Below are 23,926 nucleotides of genomic sequence, written 5' to 3' on the forward strand. Positions count from 1 at the left end.
TACTCCGATGTAACCCTAAGCAATTTGTCTCAGAAGTCTATTCAAAAACAGACAAATTAGTTCTTCATATCTAAGCTAATGTCCTAAACTGTCCAGGAGTTGGTGTCTCTTGCGCTGTCTCACGAGTGTTATTTTCCTTTTCAGCCATCAGATACACGTGTTTTTTTAGAGCATCCTACACTCTTTTGAGGGCACCATTGCAACATCAGCAGTTTTCCTGGCAGCCCCTGACACCTACGCCTTCCTCCCCTAACCTGCTTGGCGCCGTTAGCCTTCGGTGCAACGGTGTCAACTGGTGTGTTGATGTGGAAGGACGCAATTGCCAGCACTGACACAGGGGAGCCCCTTCCTGTAGAGCTCCTGCTGCTCCACTTAAAAACCTGTCGTTGCCTGAAACCCACCCCCTCCAGCGAGGGTCTGATTCCACTTGCAAGCAGGAACGGTGCCATTCTAACAGATGGGCTCCAGCACAAACAGCCAAGAAAACATGTATATTCATTAAAAAAAAAAAAAAGGGTACTGAGGGCATGAATACTAGCCAAAAACATCAACATCTCTCCATGTCTTCTCTTGAGCGTACAAATCCATGGTTAAGGGGGTGTGTGGGTGCTGAGATGAATTCATTAAAAAAAATTAAAACAAAATGCCTGGCCACGTAGAAAGAGATTTCAGGGCATCAGGAAACGGGCAAGGTGCCCTAAGAGGGAGGAAAAGTGAAAGAGAAAAGTAATATTCTGGAATAGCTGAGCCAGAAAAACGCATGGGGTCTGTCTGGTAGTTCCCACAGCCTGTGATTTGTCTGGGTGCTCAGTTCATGTGTTGGGTTTAAGGGCTGGGAAGAGGGGTAGGTACAATGCTGTCTCATGGTTTTTTATTTTTTTTTCCCCAATTCAAGCCATTTCTTTTTAAGTAGGCCGAAATTAAAACAAACAAACAAAACACTCAAACCCAAGGATTTTAGACTGATCTAACGCTCAGAAGTCACTGAGGTTTGTCATGCAGCACAGCACAGTTGTGTCCTTCAGGTCCGAGGAACACGAACCCTGCTGGGTTTCAGGCAGAGAACTGCAAGAGGTCACCAGTCAGAAGATCGAGGAGAACAAACAGAGTTGAACTGAGAATATTCAAAAAGGGATTGTGAATTCATTTGAGGAACCCATCTGACCTGGCAGACTTGCTGGGAAATGCTTCCTAGCACCAAGTAGTCACAAGAGGCCAGCCAAGGTCAGGTCCAGCCATGAGAAAAACAAGAAGGCGCTGTGGCTCCCGGCATGGAAAACAACCTGGGGAATACTTTGCTTAAAGCACAAACCTTCAAAACCAAATTGATTGCTGCTGAGACGGAGGAAGGGTCTGCTTAGGAGAAAACTCATGAGTTTCTCTTACACATTCTATCCTCTCTGGCAGCAGAAGCAGCAAATGAGCCTACTCCTCTCCTTCCCTTGCCGGGAGCACGTCAAGAATAGGAAACCTCAAACTAGGTTTTAGTCAGCCCTTTATCTCCTCGAGGGGGCAAAACCTCTCAGGGGGATGGTACACCCCTCATAACTCAGAATTCTCACTTCAGTCTGTTTGGGAGCTTGGAACTGCACCCAAATTTTGTACTTCCTTGAAGACTTCGCTGTTCCTGGAACAATGGGATGGTGCGAGATGGGCCTCTGCCTTTGAAGCTGTTCCAATTCATACAAAACTGTTCACAATGAAGGCCTGCAGGCCAGATCTCTCACAGAACTGTGCTAACATAAGAGCAATGGACTTATATTCCTTAGATTAAGTCATATTTCATTGCCTTATGAAAAGCTGAACAGCCTCGCTCTGAAATAGGAGGGAAGTCTTCCCTACAAGACACCATGGGCCAGTTCAGAAAGTGGTAGGATCTAAACCTTCATCCTTTACCTGTATCACCGTGTGGTTTTCAAAGGAAACTGGGAGTGAACAAGAGAGTCAGAGGAACATGAGATAGTGTACTGAGCTCATGAGGGTACTACAGATAGAAATATTTGCTCAGTAAGATTTCAAGTTCCTGTGAGCGTTAGAACCTATGTTCTCTTGAAAACGCTCCTAGATATTAACACGTATCTAAAAACATATCAACACCTCTAGAAATCTCACACTAAGCAACTGACATAAGGCCATATCTGAAATCTCTGTAAAATTACAATAGAGCGTTATGAGTGTAGACTAATGTCCTAGCCACTTTGGTTTTAAAATCAACTCATAGCATATCTATAGCATTTAGCATAGCATAACTTTTCGGTGGTGCTTTGAAACCATTACAAAAATTAGTATGGAAGGCTATGTAAGGCCGTGGTACCCCACCATTCAGCACTGATGATTATTTGTCACAACCAAGTGACAACGCTGATACTGCTTTGTGCACCTGTTGTGATGGGTTGATGTAAAGGGGTTCTGGTGGCAGGAGAGGGGATTCGCTCCCTGTGACTTCCCTGGTTTTGGAACCAGGTCAGACCCATTTCTGGCCACCAGATTGGACTCCCATCCCCCTTGGGTTTGAGCCAATCAGCACCTCTGTGAATTGCCCTATTTAAATTGGAACAAAGGAACCGGAAAAGGTGCTTTGCCCAGGAGCAAGGAGAGAAGGGAGGAGGGTTCTGCCCTGGCTCCCGGCCGGGCGGCTGCCTGTGCCGGGCCGGCGCCACCCACTGAGGATGGTGGTGGCGGAGCTGCTTGGGGAACTCAAGGAGTGCCCTGCTCCTAGGGTGCCCACTGGGCCGAGTTCACCCAGAGAGGACTAAGATCTGAGAGAAATGGTCACACAGACACCAGGCCAGTGAAGATGGAACATGACGACGTGTGCTGGAGCTGAGTTTTCCTCTGCAACCGGTGGCGAGACAGCAGGCAGCCCCCCTGCAGCCAGGACAGACTTGGTGGAGCAGAGACCCACTCACAGCCCATGGAGATGCTCACGTTGGAGAAGAGATGCCTGAGCCTGAGGACGGTCATGGAGCATGGGATGCATGACAAGGTAGAGACGCATCTAGAGTCTGTGTGACAACCCACGCTGGAGCGAGTGGCAACAGCTCCCTAAGAATCCGAGACTGTGGTAAAGCCCGCACTGGAGCAATCTGATGGGGAAGGATTGCATCCTGTGGGTAGGACTCATGCTGGAGAAGTTTGTGGATTTTCCTCATGAGTATGGGATCCACTGGAGCAAGGGAAAAGGGTGTAAGGACTCCTCTTCCTTTAAGAGAAGGAGCGGCAGGAACAACATGGGATGAACTCACCTGTACTCCCCCATTCCCTGTCCCCCTGCGCCGCTAGGGGAAGAGGTAGACCCAGGAAGAAAAGGAAAGGGGGGGGGGGGGGAGGGGGAAGGTGTTGTTTTTAAGATCTGGCTTTGTTTCTTTTTTATCCTCTCAAGTAACTGGTTTTGTGTCCTTTTGTCCTTTTAAGTAACCGTTAATGAATTGCTTTGCTTTGAGGAAGCTGAGTCTGTTTTGTCTGGGACCATGGTTGGTGGGTGCTCCTTCTCTGTTCTTGTTTTGACCCTCAGTCCTTTTATTACATTTTTCTCCGCTCCACTTCACTGGGGAAGGAGTGAGAGAGCGGTTGTGTGGAGTTTAGTTGCCGGATCAGCCTAAACCACGACACCTGTCAAAGCATCAGAGAACCTGATCCAAAATATACTAAGGTGATTGTCAAGATAAATTTGATCAGGTCTTAAGTGTTCAGTGGTAATGAATATCAACCACAACCACATGAGTATCAACCAAAAATGCTCAGCCTACTGTGAAACCTCTGAATTTTTTGTAATTGTAATATCTTTCTATAATATTTTATGTTATACTAAATCTATCCATCAATTTTGTCACATGTCCTGCCATTAGGTAAATCACACTTCTAAGACTTGATGTCAGGGATTAAGAACCTGTGCACCCACACCTAGCCAACCAGGAGATGCTTTAATGCAGAGAGCAGTAACAGATGAGGAAAGTGGTGAAAAGAAGTAGAAAAGGGACTATTGGTACTGAGATCTTCTCAGTGCTCTCTGGAGGTTCTGAGCTGTCAAAGCTCCTCTGTATTCAGCAAAAATCTGTTAACATCTTCAAGTCTTTGATCTTTAACCTTTGTGCAGGCACATCAGTGCAAATCTTTTTTCTTTTCTCTCAATAAGTCCAAAATCTACTATTGTTCATGGTGCCAGAAGTCAGTGCTCTCTCCCTGCTGTACAGCAGCTATCATTATTATTATTAATGCTACTGCTACTACTAATCCTCTTCACATCTTTTCCCAATATCCCCTCATTTTTCCTAAATAATAATAATAATGATGATAATAAAAAAAAATAATCAAAATTTGGATTCTGCCCTTTCTAATTACAAATCACCACCTGTGGTAAAATTATTGAAAAACAGATGAGCATTTCATTCCAGCAATAGCCTTAAAACAAGCAGCAGTTCCAACTGCCAGTGTGATGTATAGACACAGCACAGGGCAGATGAGGGATTAATTAGGTCTGTCCCTGCACATTGCCAGGGGAGCACTTCTGTAGAGGTGATTGAAAACTAGAAAGAGTGGCATTAGTCTTCATTGTTGGTTAAAGGCAACAAAAATAAAGATGCAATTGAGTTGACAAAGCTTCCAGGTATGTGGCTGAGTCATTTGGAGGTGTCAAAATGATCAAACCATAATTAATTAGCTAAAGCGCTATATTTAATTCCTCAACTTTAATGAAGATTTCTGCAGCCGAAAACAAATGGCGACACCATTTGTTTCTGAAAGGAAGAGGTGGAGTGCACTAAGGGGATGATGCCAAAGTTTAATGGCGCCTTTATAATCAAGCCCATGTTCTTAATCTTATCGTCATTTTCTTTACAGACGTAGAAACTTGGTGCTGCTGCATGCATTCATATTAGGACTGCAATTATGATCCCAAAAGTGGCTGGGAAACCAGATGCTTTTTCATTTCAAGAAATAAAACAGAATATAGCCAAGAAATCTTTAGTATTTCCTAATATCAGTCTCCAGGGTTGACACTGTAAAGACACGGAAGACCTCAGTGGCAAGTAGTCTAAATCTGTATCTCAGGAATGCAATACAGCTTGTTCCAAAGGAAAGAAATTTGAGATGTATGAGTAAAGAATTGGAAGAATAAAATGTCAGTTTTACTCCCAGTTCTGCCACAGTATGTGAGACTGTGGACAATCCCAACCCCGGGATTTAGACTAAGGGAAGATCTGCCTGAAACACCCAGGCAGCTAATCCTGAGAATCTACACATCCTGGACTGTGAGAAGTTTATTTCTCTTTAGATTTACCATCTTCCATCATAACCTATAATGCACCCTCATCCTACCATGTACTTGGACCTGCAGAATCTCATCCCCAAACGTTCCATGACATACATCCTACGCCACCACATCCAAGTGGATACCAAGAGCTCTGGAATAGACATTCCCTCATCTCATGCACATTCAAACACATATACACACACATGCTGATGCACTCATGGACTTCTGAAAATGAAAGACCCCTTTTCTAAGATACTGTATTCTTCAGACCCAGGTTTTATGCAGGAATGGCTGTTCTCAGATGACTTTACACTGAAACATGCCTTTTGTTTGCCCCTTTTGTAAAACAGGGATATGTCCTTGGTAATCTTGTGCATGCAGACGGTGAGTTTTTCAGAACGATGACTGCCTGTGTCATAGGCATACAAACAGTACCTTGTATGAACAGTTACCAGCAGCTTCTGTAATGACAAGGTTAGAACCAGAGATAAGAGCTGAAGAAGCCTTGTGCCACCTGCACATATGATAATAGTACAAATGGCTTTAATCAGTAAAAAGCATCACCTAATGATACATATTATGCACAAAGGCAAAACATGTGTGCTTATGTGAACAGGTGCTAACCTGTGCGTGTAAAATCTTCTGCTTTCTGAAAAAATATGATTGTGTGTAATAATGTTTTACACTCCAGTCTCACTGGTTTTGGCAGCTACACAAGGTGTGTGGCACATGGGAAGCAGGACTGAGATGCTCTCATCAGCGTGTTAGTCATTAGAGGGTATTTTAAAATGTCTCCTCTCCAATAGTCTGTAGCTGGAATAAACTATATTGCACAATGTGCACAACATCAGGATGTTCAACAACCCATTTCTGCTGCTGGCATCCCCAACCTTGTATAAACCAGAGGGATGAGAAGATGCTTTCTTCTACAGAGGAATTTACTGGATTAGCTGACAGTCGAGGTCTTAGCAGGAAGGCCAGTTAATGTATTGTTTCAGCTACAATGTAAGATGTAAGCAATGTTTTCCTCTTACTCAACAGCTGTTACCTCTACCATAAGCTGTTAAAACTCCCTCGTTATTCCATGCAGCCAGGCCAGGCCTATTTCCTGCACAGTTGTCATCTCCTTAACATATTACGACATTACAAACTTTATTAGTTTATTTGCAGTGCCTTTTTATTTTTTATTAGCTAATGGGCTGCTTTCGTGCACCGTATTTTCTTAGTCTTTCAGAGCTCAGCCTATAAAATGGCCAAACGTGATCCCATCTGGAAGCCATTAAAGATCAATAGAGATGGAATCTGAAGAAGAAAGAATGAAAAAAAAAAAAAAAGGGAAAAATCTACTATCAAAACAATTGCGAACAAAAACCTGTTAGCTTCTGTTTTCAAATCCGGGTATGCTGAAGCACATCACGCTTCCAACGTGACAAAGAGAACCATGATCCTGTTAACAACAGGAACAACTAATCTAGTTTAACAGAATCATAAATATGATTAAAGCCCACAGTTTCCTTGATTCTTTGGGAAAATGGAAACCCTTCTAGCATACATTGTGTTCCTCTGAAGTGCTGGGCTCTTTGTGGGGAAGCAGCTCAGAGGACAACTGTTTTTGTGCCAGAGATATGGGTTATTGTGACGTGTCTCACTGCAGCTTTCATGGCTCTGTCAAAACAGCTGCAGACATTAACATGGCAGGATTGTGCCCATAATGAGGAACCTTCATTAAGTGTTGTTTACGGCAGACAGACTTGTAAAGCCCTACATGGCCCCAAAGAACACCAACTCTGCGTCTTCAGTACTTAAATATTTTGGCAAATATGAGAGTCTACAAATGTTTTGAAATGCCACTGAGCGTTTCACCCATCGCGGTGACGGCTGCGTTTGTTCTGGGCATGTCTCAATAGCTGGTGCCTGGGGACTTTAAACCATGAAAACCGAGGCAACTGCACTTACCTGGGCTGCACTTGTTCGGATGCTTACAGCGTAGACAGCTATGTCTGCTTTAATCACTTTACAGTCACAGAGAGAAGCAGACATTTCCAGGGCTTGACCCACCTGACCTGCTTTAGAAACGTGCCTCAGGATGAGAGGAACAGCATCCCAGAAGGACCTTTTTTCCCTGTACGTCTCCGAAGGCAATTCAGATGGTTAGGTCAGATAAAAATGCTTGTTCTGGTGATAGGTGGCACCCATCCAGGACTCGTGCTCATGATGACGACTATACTGGTAAACTAAATGGTCACCATCTAGCTCTGATCGCACGATTAAATTATCTTAACCTCCAAAGGAGTGTGGCTTCTTCCAAACTACATGCCAGGTGTGGTCTTTGGGCAGAGAACATATGGCTAAATCTGCCCCTAGTTAGCAGATCTTTGAGTCCATGTGGGAGCTAAGAAATTTGCCCAGAGTTTAGCACTCACCCTATTGCAGAAATGCTTGTTCTAGGGAGTTTTCTCTCAGTGAGGGTTGCAAGGAGTCTTAGAGTAATTCAATTCAGCCATGAGAAGAGGAGGCTCTGGGTAATCTTATCTGTGTGTACAGCTACGCAATACGGGGAATAAATCAGACGGAGCCAGACTCTTCTTAGAGGTATCCAGTAAAGAGACATGAGGCAATGGACACAAATTGAAATACAGAAAATTCTGCTTAAACATTAGAAAGCCTCTTTTTACTGGCAAGATGACTGAACACTGGAACAGGTTGCCCAGAGAGGTTGTGGAGCCTCCATCCCTGGAGATACTCAAAAGCCAGCTGGACATAGTCCAGAGAAACTTGGTTCTAGCTGATCCCACTCTGAGCAGGGGAGTTGTCCTAGATGATCTCCAGAGGTCCCTTCCCACCTCAAATCCTAAATTTGTGATTTTCTTCAGAAGTGATAAAAAAGGGATCCAACCTCCTAAAACTGTGTTTGAGCTGTTGTGCTGAAGGGCTGTCTTGAGGCAGCTTTCCCTCTGCTGTCACAGCTGGAGCAGTTCAGCTTCGCAGGAGGTATCGTTTTGGCCAAGCAGAGTGTGCAAACAAATCCATAGCTCAGTGTTTGAGGAATGCACCTGAAAGACAGCTCCAGTCCCAGCACTCCGGAGTACTTGAGTACTTTTTAACAAAACAAAGCAGATTTGACAGAAGCTGTAGTCCATGCACCTCCATGAGGTATTCATTGGGGCACTTTGTTAAAGCTAAGAGATTTTGTTTATGTCTCTATCCTGACTTCATAAGAGAAGAGATCTAGACCTAGGACTGCAGCATCCTAGATGTAGGTTGTAGGAAACAGAATAAAATCCAGATCATCTTTTAAGTTTTCAATAGAATCATATTCAATGTTCATCAATAGAAACTCTTAAGGTTTACTGAAAAATGTTTAAAAAGAAACGCAAACAATTTTTTCAATTAGATGTTTGGAAAAAAAAAAGAGAAAATTTAGCTTTAAATTGACTTGATACAAGACTTTTTCTTTTTTTTTTTTTTTTTTCTCTTGGTTAGATGGCAAAGCTGAAAAATCAGATTTAAAAGAAACCTCCTCCTGAGTCCTAACCTTGTGCCTTGTCTATTGTGATATAGCATGAAGAAATTTTGTGCAACTGCTGCTGCTATTCATATTGTTCCTCTTTTGATTGACAGCTCTAGGGACAGCTTTCAGTGGTGTTAGATTTACTTTGGGGAAAAAAAATATTAAAACTAATAGAAGGTAGCTCATCTTTTCCTCAGGCTTCTGATGCACTCACAAGTTTTAAGGAAAATTTCACTCTGCCTAACTGAAAATCTCCCCTCTAAACATCATGCATAGTAATAATAATGATAATAACAATGATGATAATAATAAGAACAATAGAAAAAATTTAAAATGATATGTCTATAATTTGGTGTTTAGAGAAAAAAGATGCTTTCTGTTGGGCTGTTGCTAGCAAAAAAAAAAAAGGAAATAGAGGTCTAAATAACCACCCTGAGCAACTCTTCAAGATTTAGCCAGAGCTAAACAAAACCTTTCTCTGCACCGGACACAAAGCTAACTTAGAGTTAAGAAATTCTGAAGCGACTAGGAGAGACAGAGTGTAGTATGCATTAAAAATCTTAATATCTGCCCAGGAAGACCAGGGATTCAAAGGAGCACAATGAGGCAGAATTATATTCAGCAATGGGAAAGAAAAGCAGGAGATTCATATGATAGTGCTTTGGTACCGAAGCAATGGACACTTTAGGCAGAAAAAGCAGATAACTACCAGATTTTGCAGCAAACTACTTGATAGCTGAGGTCACCAAACTGTCCAAGTAAAAGGCAGCATTTGTGAGCATTCGTGATTTGCCAGCACCAGGAGAAGAAATGCACAATTTAAAAATACTGCCCCTCAATGGGAGAAAATGTATTTCTATTAAGGGACCAGAATTGCGCTACGCCTGTTGGAATTTTTGCTTGTGCACAGGAATTTAGCTCCAGGTTCATGTCTGTCACTAAAATTGACAACTGCCTATGGCTCTCTACAATTGAAACGTAGATCTTAAATTTCACATCATTATCCAAATAAAATATATCTGCCAAGGGGGACTGGTATTACACAGTTAGAGAACTGTGATACCAGTTGTCTGATTAACATATTGAGAGGAATATAAGAATTTCTCACCTATTTTCCAGAGGGAGACTAACTGGGGAGCTTGTGGTAAAGAGACTAATTGAACATCCACCCTCTGCTAACTACATAGATGCCCAGAAATACGTCTGCTCTATGCAAGCAGGTTTTCCCTCTGCACATTACATTTGCTTTTTAGGACAGTCAGGAGAAAAATCATTAAATCTTTTATTTTTGCACTTCCTTTACTAAAAAAAAGTTAGCCAAATTTTCCTGTTGAAAAGTGCATGAATTTCCATAGAAAGCTTTCTTGTGGTTGCATAAAGTAACGCATGCGAAGAGACCATGTATTAAACAGAGAAGCTGCTTTTGGAGGCAAGAAACTCTCTATCAGTAGATATCAGTGAAGTAGAGATCAGAGAAAACCTGGCCAAGCTTCATTCAGACCCTGAAATATTAATAACTGAGACAGATGTGAATTTACACATTACAGGCAGAGTCCAGTTCAGAACTGGATCCACATTTCCTGTGTGACTGAGGTCAGGAATTTGGATCAGTTCATCAAAGCAACTGGCCACCGAGGATGCTCAGAACCAAATCTGCACCAGAAATTCTTTCAGGGTTTGTGTCTGAAATGTTCGTGACTTATCAGAGAGATCCTCTTTCATCTCTTTTGTTTTGCCAGGGCTTAAGAAATACAAAACTGGGACTGAGGACTCAGACACAGAACAGTGTTGCTGTAAGTCAGCTGAGCCACAGTAGGAGTTTCTGTGCACATTCTTTGCCCATGACATATGCGAGCTAATGAGAATCACGTTACCTTCCAGTGAAAGAGTTTAAGCTGGCACAAATTACCTGCACAATTGCCATAGGTCAAGAACATGCCCACAGATGGTTGACACCAATAAGTTAATGTGCCATCCTCTGCATCTCGCCCTACAGAAAAATGGACCGGTTCCAAGTTTATTGTATCTTTGATGGTAAATAGAATCTGACCCATACCCAGGTCTGTGTAGGTACAGCTCATCTACTTGGAGTGATCTAAACAGCAGAGACTGTCACAAAAAGACTGCAGCCAGTAGGTCAAAAGAAGGAATTATTTCCCACTACTTAGGTCTCAGCAGCTGCATCTGAATAGTCTGCCCAATTTTGGACTTCTTCGTAGAAGAGAGATATTGAAAACTGGAGAAAGTCCAAGAAAATCTGCTAACATAGTTACAGATATGGAATACGCAAAGACCTATGAAGTGATGCTGAGGGAACTGTGTTTATCTAGGAGAACAGAAAGCTAAATGGCAATCTAATTGTTGCTTTCAAGGAGCTAAGGTGGAGTTTTGAGAAATTAAGACTCATTATTTTCCTATTGGAGGTACGTAAGATCCTCTCTTTTGCCTGTTTTGAAGATAGAAGTGACATTTACTTTCTAATAGTCCTCAGTAGCCTTCCTCGATTATTGTCTTATTCAAAGATAAATGAGTGTCCTTGCAATGGCCTTGTCCAGCTACCTCAGCACTCATGAGTGCATCCCATCAGGTCCTATGCCAAGTTTGTTTAAATGTTTCCTAACCTGACCCTACTCCACTGAAGGTGAGCCTTCCTTGCTCTAGAATTTCCCTCTGGTCTTGGGGCCGTGGGATTCGTGAAGGCCAGTCTTACTAGTAAAGACAGGTGAAGAAGGCATTGAGTACCTCATCTTCTTCTGTGTTTTTTGTCACCAGGTCCCCTGTCCCGTTCACCAGCAAACTGACATTCTCCCCGGTCTTCCTTTTGATGCTTAAGGACTTGGAGAAGTTTTTCTTGTTGCACTTCACATCATTTGTGAAATTCAGCCCCAGGTGGATTTTTACTAGCCCTGTTGCTGCACTTGGACAGTGTCACTATACTTGCCCTGATCGCCTGACCCTGCTTCCATGTCCTGCATGCTTCCTTTTTCTGCTTGAGTTTTGTTAGGAGATCCTTGTTCATCCATGCAAGACTCCTGCCACTTTTAAAAGAGAACAGATGAGTTCACTTGGAAGGGACCTACAATGATCATCTAGTCCAAGTGCTTGACCAATTCAGGGCTGATCAAAAGTTAAAGCATGTTGATAAGGGTCTTGTCCAAATGTCTCAACGCTGACAGGCTTGAAGCACCCACCACCTCTCTAGAAAGCCTGTTCCAGTGTTTGACCACCCTCTTGGTAAAGAAATGCTTCCTGATGTCCAGGCTAAACCTCCCCTGGTGCAGCTTTGAACCATTCCCATGTGTCCTGTCACTGGATACCAGGGAGAAGAGATCAGGATCAGCACCTCCCTCTCCACTTCCCCTCCTCAGAAAGCTGTAGAGAGCAATGAGGTCACCCCTCAGCCTCCTTTTCTCCAAACTAGACAAATCCAAATTCCTTAGCTGCTCCTCACAGGACATTTCTTCCAGCCCTTTCACCAGCTTTGTTGCCCTCCTCTGGACGCGTTCAAAGACCTTCACATACGCCTTAAATCGTGGGGCTCAGAACCACACACAGTATTCAAGGTGAGGCTACATAAACACTGAATACAGCAGGATGATCCTTTATGTCGGATGGACCATTCCTGAGGTTGGAGGACATAATCCATAAAAATCAATCATTTCTCCTGTACCTGTTGTTGTTTTTTTATTCCAGAATGGTATCCCACAGGGTTCTTTCAAGTAGGTCTATGGAAAGGTCAAAGTCTGCTCTCCTGGAGTCTAGTGCTGTGATAGTGCTTCTTGTCTGGCTCACTCTTCTTAGGATCCTGAACTCCACCATTGCATGACTACTGCAGCCAAGGTTGCCTCTATCCTTCCCATCCCCTTACTTGCTTGTAAGAATGAGGTCCAGTATGAAGACACTGTCTCTCCTCATCAGGTCTTCAATCACCTTAGTCAGGAAATTATCCTCAGTGCACTCCAGAAGCTTCCTGCACTGCTTGTGCCCTGCTGTGTTGTGCTTCCAGCAGAAAGTCCCCTATTCATCCCACTTAAGACAGGTGTCAATGAAAATGAAGATGCCTGACAGTTTTTGAGGCATTTGCTTCCTTGTAGACCATAAAGAAAGCCTGAATGGCTGATTTTTACTGAAAAGTTAACACATAGACAATAAAAACAGGTGACCACTCTGGAAGTGTATATACCAGTGTACGTGGACCTTCCAAGTCCCTACACTTACCAATTACTAGCAAACTCTCATTTCAGCTTGTTTTGATAAGAGCAAATTGATTAAATGTATCATCAGGAGGGACAGACACTGTCTATCAAGGATTCCCTGACTTGTTTGAACAATACTGCTCAAAACAGAAATGCTAAAAAATAGGGATCACAAAAGAAAAAGCAGCTTGTGATAATGCCTGATATTGTGCTGTGTCAAGCAGGTTGAGTAACCTTTGGGCAAGGAATGACAGGAATAGAGTGGACAATCAAGGAACTAGTGTTTCCTTTGTGTACTGCATTGGTAAGACTACTGTCAGTCCACCAGGTCCACTTACACCGCCTGCCTCTTAGAGGGATGTTACAAATTGGATGTGGTTCAGAGAAAAGTCTTACACTGAGATAATTAAGAGGCTCGTTTTATCTAATCGTCTGCAAAGAAGATAGCAAGGACTTTCACTGAGTTTCCGTGTTTCTTAAATAAAATATCAGGTATTTAGTAAACCTTTTATTTAACAGAGGAAAATACTAGAGGCGTCTGGTAGTAAGAAGCTGAAGTTGGACAAGTGAAAAACCAAAAGGTAGAACCAATGCTTAGCACAGCGAAGACATGACAGCAAACATCAAAAAGGTGGCATGAATGCCTCCATTTTTCATATTTTCATATAAAAAAAGAATGGCTTACCAAAGGATATGGTTTAGCCAGAAATGGATAATTAGCTCAAAACAGATGTTGATAGGTAAAACTTTATCACCTGTTTTACACAGAAAATTAGATTCAACAATCAAATGTGGCTTTTTTCCTGGCTATAAAAATATGTGATTATTTCCAGAGTCAGAACATTGCTTGTATAAGAGGGATTTCATGTTGTTTGTAAAGGAAAAATATTGGAAAATGAGCAGTCACAAGAAACTTAGGGAGTCTCCAGTAAAAAGCTTCTCGGATCCTGCAGAAGGATAATTTCTCTGGCAAAGGAAGCGTCTCTTAATACATATCTAAGCAGCACTTATTACCATGTTTCTTGAGACCTTGCAAAGCTTGAAAATAAACACAATTCCTAATTTACAGTTGTGCCAGAAGCTCTAGACAACCCCTAGTGTTGTTTTAAGTTGGTAGCTTTCAAACAAAAGGCTGGATTTCAGGCACACCGTCCATGCTCACAAGAAGACGTGAACATTGTGCAGGTTTACGGATTAATGCTAGAAAATGCTGCTTTGTGATTTCTATCGATCATTAGGGTCTCATTTTTTTAAGTCCTTGTTTGAAAAAGAAAAGAACAAATAGGAGAAAAAAAAGAAAAGGGCAAAGAATGAACAGAAAAAATGTTTTGTTATGTTGATCCTCTTTCATGATAATTTAGTCTCAGAAAGAGTAATTTCCAGTCACGGGCACAGCATTGAGTCACTATCAGATCTTGATTCACTGCCATTTATCTTTTGCACCAGAAGGAGACGACTTTGGTTGAACGTGCACAGTGTCAAAATGCTTAGCAAATTATTTTGATCTTTTTTATCTCTTCAACAGCTTTTTGGTCTTTCAACAGCTTATTCAGTAGAGAAGAATCAGGAATTTTTCCCATCTGTTGTAAAAGTGAAATGATTTTCAACCCGCAAATTATTTCAGACTTAGTATACTGAGACACAGAGACTGTGATGCACTGTTAATGTGCCAATATTTGACCCTTGTTCTTAGGTCACTTTACAACAGACTTTACTTTTTATTTTTAACAAAGAATGGAATCATTGAATAAAGGTTTGTAAATATTAATAAAATTATATAGTTCGTAGATCAGAGATTCATTGTGTTTAGCATATAACAAAAATATGTAGCAGCATGAAAACATCCGTATCTACAAAGGAGAAAAGTGACATCCTGAAAAATGTGAATTCTGTGCCACAGCACAGGCCAACAGCATGCTAAGACCAGAAAGTAAAAGTCGGATTCATCTAATCTATTTTTAGGTATCTCCAATATAGACCTGCACCTTCTATGTACAAGTCAAACACCGCAGATTCCCACTTTAGTTGGAGTCTAAAAGGAGAAAAACAGACTGCAGCTATACTTCATGTGAAAGTAAATATCTGAAATAGCTTTATTTTATTTTGTTGACTATCTTGCAACCTTGTGTGATAGTATCTCCCGGAGCATGTGCAGAAATGCAGCACAGCAGCACATGAAGACTAAAATTTGTATCTCCCAATGAATGAAAGAGCCTCACCAATATTCTGATCTGTGACTAAAATGGAAACTTAGAAACACCAGAATCAACATTTACATTTACCAGTATAAACAAAAGAAGCCCTGAGATGCTGCTATTATGGTTCATTCCCCTCCATGTCTGCTGTGTCTCCGAGACATTGCTATGACATTTCAGCACACAGCAGTGCATTTCAGGCATTGAACATCAGCAGGAAAGTAGACAGCATCTCAGTGTGCTTCATGAGGTCCCATTAGGGGTTACTTGCAAATTATATGGCATTATGGTATCTACAGGTGAAAATTATTCCATACTGTAAAGTCCCACGATTTTTAGCCCCAGTGATTATTTCTCTGAAGGTTTTTAGACCTGTTCTTGAAAAATCAGTCAACCAGTGTGGAGAAAACTCCTTATGAATGACATGAGCAGTCATGCCAGTCACAGCAAATAGGCTACAAATAATTCACAGGAAGAAAAACATTTATTCCTCTGGTTGGCAAACATGGAGTGTTTTATTTTTATCTTTTTTTTTTTTTTTTTTTTAGGAATCAGGATCAGTGTGTGAATGATGAGTGAGCAGTAATAAACTAGCAGCATTTGTTACTTTGTCCCATTTTCCTTGTGTAATCCAGTCTTCTGGAAGTTGGCTCCCATTGAAATACTAGGGAAAAGTATCCTGCAACTCAGGATACTGCACTATATTTCCTCTTACTTTGAAAAGAAAACGAATTTGCTGTTAGGGGCCAAACCACTTATCCCAACTAGAGGACACTTTTTCTTAGAAGTTTTTCCTCTAAGCCAGGTCCTCAGCTGGGATAAATGTGAGCAGCCCTGTTTAAATTAATAGAGTACACAGATTTACATGATCCAGTTGTTTGATTTCAGCTAAAATGTTCCTGTCAGAAGGCAATTTTTGGTATACAGGGTATAAATCCTCGACCCACACTGAATCAAGTACAGAAAAATCAATAGCTATTATTTTTCTTTTTTTATATTTTTATTTCTTGTACCAGGAAGCAGGGGGCGGGGGGGGGGGGGGGAGGGGAGGGGGGGGAGGGAGGGGAGGGGGGGGGAAGAATCAAATGAGATCTGCAATTAAATATATATAGTCCATAAGGAGGGTTACAGAAAGAAAAGATATGAGTGAGATGGATAGGAAGAGAAACAGAGCACATATTGAATCAGTGTGCCCTATTTGCTGAATGCAGCCTTTGTGAAGACTGATGGATCAGAAAAAAAAAACTGGAAGCTGCAGTGCTCTGTTTATCCAAAAATAAAATATTGCATAGGTCAAGCAAGCACAATGCAATCTCTCTCTCTTTCACTCTTTCTCAGCCTTGACCTGAAAAGACAACTCTAATGTGCTGAAGCCTTTCAGGTTCCCATACCAGGCAGCGACTGACAGCTTTCCTGAGCTATGCCAGAAATAAGATAGATCTACAAAAATTAATTAAGATCCAATTTAGCAAGAGCTTGAGCACACAAGTAACTCTTTTTACCCTTAAAGCTAGGCATTCATTTATATAGCTTCTAAATTAATGTGAATTTAAAATAAAATAAAAAATTCCCAAACTGAGAAAAATCCCATGGGAAAAACTTTCTAGATATATTATGCAAAAATGTTCCCAAAATTAATTTGAATCAGTTTTATCCTCTCCCGTCCCTATTATTCTTCTATAAATTTGGTAAAATTTCTCCTTCAGTAGCAGGAAAAATATCAAACTGAAGTTTAAAAGCTACTGACAATTAGCTCAGTCCTCAGTTTCATTAAGAAAGATGTATGTGTACATGTGTATTTAATGAAGATAGCAACTGTTGGAGTCAAACCAAGACATTTTAACTCATGACAAATCTCCAAGTAATTTATAACCTTCTGATGGCAAAAATCACACTGCTCTGGAAAGCTTGCTGAGACCATCATACTCATTTCTCTTCAATATGTTTACAGTTATCTTGCCAGAACATATGGTTATTCATTCATTCTTGTCTGATCAAACTCAGTTTCAATCTGACCTTCGAAATAACAGGCTAATATCCCTTTCATTCAGAGCTGTAAAACCCCTGATCTTTCCAAAAACTGGCAAGCAGAGAGAATAGTACCAACAGGTGAATCTCAAAAGTTTCAGAATTTCTTTTGGATAAATACTTAAAAATACATGATTTATATAAAAATTAGGTACAAACCCATCAGTGAGTTCAACAGTGCTAACATACCTATCAGTGCAGGGACTCACCGTGGGAAGAGGGACATGGCTAAAATTATCCCAACTATTCAAGCTATTGTCTTGGATTTAAAAATTGGTCCATTGGATCATAAAAGGGCCCAAGGTCCTCACTAGTTTGTTGTACTTGTATGTATTCTGCTCTGATTTTGGCAAGAAACAAGCATGAAAACATAAAGTACGTGAAAACAACAAAAATAGTTTCATTTGCCTTGAACTGTATTTTATTTAAGAATACCGTGCTGTTGAAATAATTTCTATAATTTCTTTGGTTCTCTTTGGACCAACTTTAAACAGACCATACAATTGCCTCAGTTCTTCTTTCACTAGGCAACGCTTGAATATCCTCACACAGACTGGAATAAAGAACCTTAAAATTAAAACTTTAACTGAGAAAAAATGCCCAACTACTTCTTGGTATATTTGGTTTAATTGCACGAGATTACTCTTTTCTCTTTGGTAACATGGGTGCATCATCCAACGCATGCTGTGGCTCCGGGGCACATTTGCACGTTCTTAATCTGCCGACGTTTTACAACAGACTGTTGCGATATGGTCAATGCTGCTGCTGGGGTAAAGCTGGAGAAAAGCTGAGACAGAGCACAACAACTAGGAGAGTGTGTGCAATGTCTCATTTCCCCACATTAGTGTCATGGAGAATGACTTAGGAGGGTCAGCACCCATTCATAGTGGTCCTCCACCCTTCTCTCCCCTTGATTTCTTACCTGTTGTTTGTTCTCTAACAGGACATGGGGATCGGTCAGTAAGAGAAGAGATGCAGAAACTGTAAACCTTTGAGGAAACTGAGGAATATCAGTTACAAAATTCAATGTTAGTGTTTTGTTGGGAAAAAAAGGTTTATATCACCTTGATTTTTCCTGTTGTTCTATTACAGCCAAGGTGATCTGTCGATTACATAAAAAAGGGCGAAGAAAATAGAGAAATAAAGTTAAGAGCAAATCATTACTGCACATAACTCTTTATGCTGTCACTGAAATTATACCTGTATTCGCACTATTAAGTACTGATACCTGGATCCAGAGGCAATCACTGGGACACAAAGCTCTTCCACTGGAAAGCAAACAGGGACAGAGATTTACCGGAGGATGACAGATGCAGTGTCAGTGAGGGCAGGTGTTTCCCAAGCCTGGCACTGTTTTTCCCTAAGATGTTGAAGGTTTGTGGCTGCAGTTTGAAATTTGCTCAGTGATTGGAAAGGATGAAAGACTTGGGGGAGTGTTGGTGCTGGGAATGGGAAAAGCTGGGCTGGGAGTGTCCAAACTGGCTTGCTCCATAAATTTCTGAAGTCAACATGGAGTAGCAAATACCCAAACACACACCAGTGTTCACGCACATTTATAAGACACGCTTCTGTAATAACCACAAGAAAAAAAGAAAAACAAAGAGAAGAAGAAGGAAACTTAAAAACCTAAAGAATATAAACTCCTAGTTTATTTTCTCCTCAGAGCATACCAGTTTCCTTCAGGTCCAATTTTCTGTTTCTTTGGACAGGAGTTGCCTTTTTCTGCTGTTTCATGCTCTGCATTGTGGCTTTTAAAAACCCTTAAAAAATCCAGTAGCCAAACTACTTATTTAAATGCTCAAATTAATTACCAGGAAATATCAGATTAACATCTCTATGGGTGCTTGATTTTCAACAGAAAAGATTTTTCCTTCTGGAGCTTGTGAATACGAAACCTGTGTCCTGCAGCAGTGGAGAATGGTCCAGAGACAGCTCTGCAATGGGGCAAATGCACTATCCTTTGTTCTGCAAACATTTGAAAAGAGATAATGTGTGTAGGTGTTTTTTTTTTCCTAAGATGTGCGGACAGAAATTACAAAGCAAACAAAGCAAAGCAAACAAACTTAGTACAGAAATAGAATGAAAGTTTATATAATTAAAAATGAAATGTTTAAAACTTCATGGGCACAAAACGACGAATTCTAAGGTCTCTCTAACACCTCCAATCAGTCCAGAAAACGAAACGCAGAGATGTGCACCCATGCACAAAGGCTGGAAACTCTTGGATCTGGTCCCGCTCCTAATGACAGGAGTCTCTCTCCTCTAACCGCACAGGATGGGGCCCCTTCATATCTTCCAACCAGCCGATAATTAGCAACTTTCGTAACAATCATGTCAGATGAGCAGCCTGGGGAAGGGAAAGGAATCTATTATGTGGCCAGGGCCTTCTGTCTGCCCGATCTTTTAAGCAGATTGAAGTGGGGCGGCCGTCGCACACAACCGCCCCAGGTAAGGCGTCGCGGGGCTCCTGGGGGTTATCAAACCAGCCAGGGCTTTCAGGCAGAGCAAAGCCCTTCCGCCGGGGAAGGTCCTCCCAAGTGCTGGCACCACATCTCCAGGATTATCCCCACTGCACTAACATATCATCTGGCTTTAAACTTCACCCCCTCTGGCAAAGTATATACTCAAAACGCCGCTCCCCCCCTTCTCCCTCCCCAGCCCTCCTTATCCTTTAGTCCCGTCTTCCCCCTGTTCCCGAGCAGCCACGGGCTGCGGCCGGCACCGCTGCCAAGCACCGGGCTGGATTAGCTGCAAGCCAATAGCTGGGGGTCAGGATTAAGAGGCCAGCGTGCACTTTAATACAAGCTGCCTATAATTAATGGCATTATTAATAGCTTGACTGAAAAATTCATTAAAAAATCCATTAAAAATAAATACCCTTTTACAAAAGGCATTGCCTTGGGTAAGAAAAACAGCAAAAAAGATAAAGGAAAATTGATTGGTGGTTTTCAGTTCACAGAAAGACAGACCATAGTTCAAGCTGATTAAAATTGAACATTTTAGATTAAGCACCCTTGCCAAAATATTCTCTGTAGTTACCCAATATGAAAATATTATGAGATGTCACATTTTACATTTTTTATATGTGAAGATTTCCAGCTTAAAACACATCCAGCATGAGCGAACACACATTCATATGCACACGTGTGTATGTGCCCATGCTTGATACTTGTAAGTAACTTCTTTCCTGAGTTATTTTTTCTCCCTCAGGTGCAGCAGGACTTCTCGTGTGTTTGAGGTTAACTGTAAGCGATAAACTCTGAGACTCTACTGCAGAGAGTGTTTTCAAATGCTGCAGAGCTGCCTCTTTCCAGGTCTAGTTGTTGCGTCTAAGTAAAATAAATTAAAAAAAAAGAGAAAGAAAAAAAATCCAACATAGTATGGGTATGCTTTCGATGTAGGTGCAGGCTTCTCTTCAGATTTCACTTCCCAGTGTTTATTGGCATTTGAGTACACAGACCAGGGAAGATTCTCATATATACTAAGGCCTCTTGACACCTCTCTGTTAGTGCAAAAAGTCGTTAGTGTAAGCAAAAGTATAATGTATCCCATTTTAAACTCTCCTTTAGACTGCCGAGTGGTGTAGAGCAGACTCAGACTAAGTGAGAAATGGATCCACAAGGGGTCTTGAACTTGGCTTCCAATCCTCCTTCTCCGAAATGAATCTCACGAACATACGAGCGAGAGTACAAAATAACCATAATCCTGCATTATTTTTCTTACTGCCAGCACTGAAACCTGAAATCCCATATATAGTCTCAAGGCAGGCACTGATTTATAACTCTATAGGTGAAGACCATGTTTGGACATCAACATCTAAAACACCAGCTTCTCTGTCCTTTTATAACTTCAGAGTTATTTACTGTTTTTAAACCAGCAGGATAAATGCGTGAAGGATTATATCAGACTTAGGGTCTAAACAGTGATTGACAGTCACCAAAATGAGATGCTGAAGTGAAAAAGAAGCTCTGACGGAATGACCTCCTAATCCCCAAGAACCACAGCTTTGCTTAAAATAGCCAAATCATCACAAGTTTGCAGCAGGATCCTCTCTTTCCCTCTGCCTAAGGATGTAAAATCCAAGGCCTGCTTCTTCTGCCAACCTTGCTGATGCTCTCAGCATCACTGCTCCACAGTCGGCATTACCTCTGCAGCCGATAACGCAAAAGTTCACTTTTCATCACTGTTACTCTGCAGACACAGAGGCTGACTCATGTGTTAGTGTCTCGGTTGCTGTTGCGATCTGTTGGACATCCAGTGTGGAGTATCAGTGAACTCTCTCACACTTCATCCCAGGAAGGCAGAAATATTACTCCTTGGCTCCATGTTCCTTCTTGGCTCCTTGTGTTGCCAGCTGTTACGTTTAATGGCCATCAAACTGTTTGTGCCTCCGAATTAAAAGTCTCCTGGAGGCTATGTTAGATCCCGCCTTCTCTCTCGAGAAACGTAGCGATTCTGTGCTTAGACCGCCCTTGCGCTGTCTAATGAATATGGGTAAGTTGTTTTCGAGGCTGCAGCAGTGATTTTTTTGCCCTTAACTACATGTAACAAGCAGTAAAATTTCACTCCAGGACTAAACTTTCCCAGAAGATATTGTAACAGATAAAGGTTGTAAGATCTCATAACTGGTCTACTGTTTGTTGTCAAGCCACTCTGGTCCTTTGATCAGTGCTGTTGTTTTACACTGTTAGAGAAATGTGAGAACAGCATGGAGTGGGGACAGGAGAAATACCCTTCCCCTCTACCCCTCCCCCAGTTATATTTTTAACGTTATTAGGTGCATCAGGTGAAACATTAGGTGGAATCTCTTAGAACAGGGTGCTCAGGACCGCAGAGATAGTCCTCACCCCTAAGCAAAGCAAGTCACAAAATGGAACACTTTCCATGTCTTCAGATCTGCATGTTTGCATGCGAATTTAAAGATTTGCAATCACAAGTCAGTTTCATAAAGTATTCATTCATTAAAAAAAAAAGTTGATGAAATCTATGAAATTTAAATGTTTGATAAGAACTAATCTACCTATTTGAAAATTCTGTTTTTTCAAAGTAAAAAAAATACTCAAACCAACTTTAAAATTATCAAAATTAAAGTTTTTCACTTTGAATTTCCACTGCATAATTCCAGTGAAATAAAATAGATTATCTAGTGGATTTTCTAATCTAATATTGGAAACTAATCTATAATTTAGAATTTTCGTCACTTGTTTTTACACTCAAAATGCTTCAACAACCTACCAATCAGTCATCTGCTATCATACTTGGTTTCTCTTAACATAATGGTCTCTCAGATTGTTTAGAAAGTGAATTTAACCTGAGGAAGAAATTTTCCTCTCCGCGATAGACCAACACAAAACATGTTTATTCCCAGAAGAAGGTGATCAAGTTGATTTTGTTTTCATACTACAATCTAAACAAATCACTTCTGTTCTTAGTGAGGTACAACCACCTCTAGTGGTAGAAATCATCCACCTGCTAAAAGGCCATGACCGCATTGCATAGTTTTAGGGAAGAAAGAATAGGGCACTTGGCAAAAGGACAGGGCTAATTTAAAGCTAGTTCTGTATACTGACATCAGGTAAAATATGGCAGTGATTACTCTACCCTAAGAAGGGGTACCAAGCATTTTCTAAACCAAAAGTCTGCAGAGGTGGTAGTTACCTAAAAACTACCCTTCACAAATCTTAGAATCAAAGAGTAGTTTGAGTTAAAAGGGACCTTTAAAGATCATCTAGTCCAAACCCCTGCCATGAGCAGGGACATCTTCAACCAGATCAGGTCGCTCAGAGCCCCGTCCAACCTGACCTGGAATTGTTCCAGGGACGGGATATCTACCACCTCTCTGGGCAACCTGTGTCAGTTTTTCACTACCCTCATTGTAAAACATTTCTTCATTATATGTAGTCTAAATCTGCTCTCTTCTAGTTTAAAGCCATTATCCCTCATCATGTCACAATAGACCCTGATAAAAGTTTATCCCCATCTTTCCTGTAGACCCCCTTTAAGTACTGGAAGGCTGCAATAAGGTCTCCCTGGAGCCTTCTCTTCTCGAGGCTGAACAGCCCCAACTCTCTCAGCCTGTCTTCATAGCAGAGGTGCTCCAGCTCTCGGATCATCTTCGTGGCCCTCCTCTGGACCCGCTCCAGCAGCTCCATGTACTTCTTGTGTTGGGGACCACAGAACTGAATGCAGTATTTCAGGTGAGGTCTTCACAAGAGCAGAGCAGAGGGGCAGAATCCCCTCCCTCGACCTGCTGGCCATGCTTCTCTTGGTGCAGCCCAGGATGCAGTTCATAAGCTCCTAGTTCATTACCAGCATATGAAGAAGAGTGTTTACACTGAGACATGCCTATATTGATCTATGCTTCTCTGTCATCCCAGTACCTCTGTGCTTCCAGGATTCACCCACATTTGAAACTAGCTGTGATACCTCTGCATGATGTAGCAAATCTTCTGGATTTCTCCCATAATTTTCCATTCATTCTGGCAACCTATTTTATCAGACGTTAGGAGTGAGATTCGTTTGACTGAAGGTAGATCATTTGCAATTTAAATTGCTGTACCAAGATTAGTCACAGAAAAGCCCTCTCCACAGTTAAAAGGGGAAAAAATAGTCCAGGATTGTGAATTTTCTCATCCTGAAGTAGACATCTAAAATTACAAGGTGAATTACATTAGAAGGTAGCTATTCCTACCCATTATATATAGAAAGATTTCAGAGTGATTAGCTCTGATCAGCTATATGTAAT

Source organism: Tauraco erythrolophus, chromosome 2, assembly GCF_009769465.1.
Source record: "Tauraco erythrolophus isolate bTauEry1 chromosome 2, bTauEry1.pri, whole genome shotgun sequence".
In the NCBI taxonomy this organism is placed as follows: Eukaryota; Metazoa; Chordata; class Aves; order Musophagiformes; family Musophagidae; genus Tauraco; species Tauraco erythrolophus.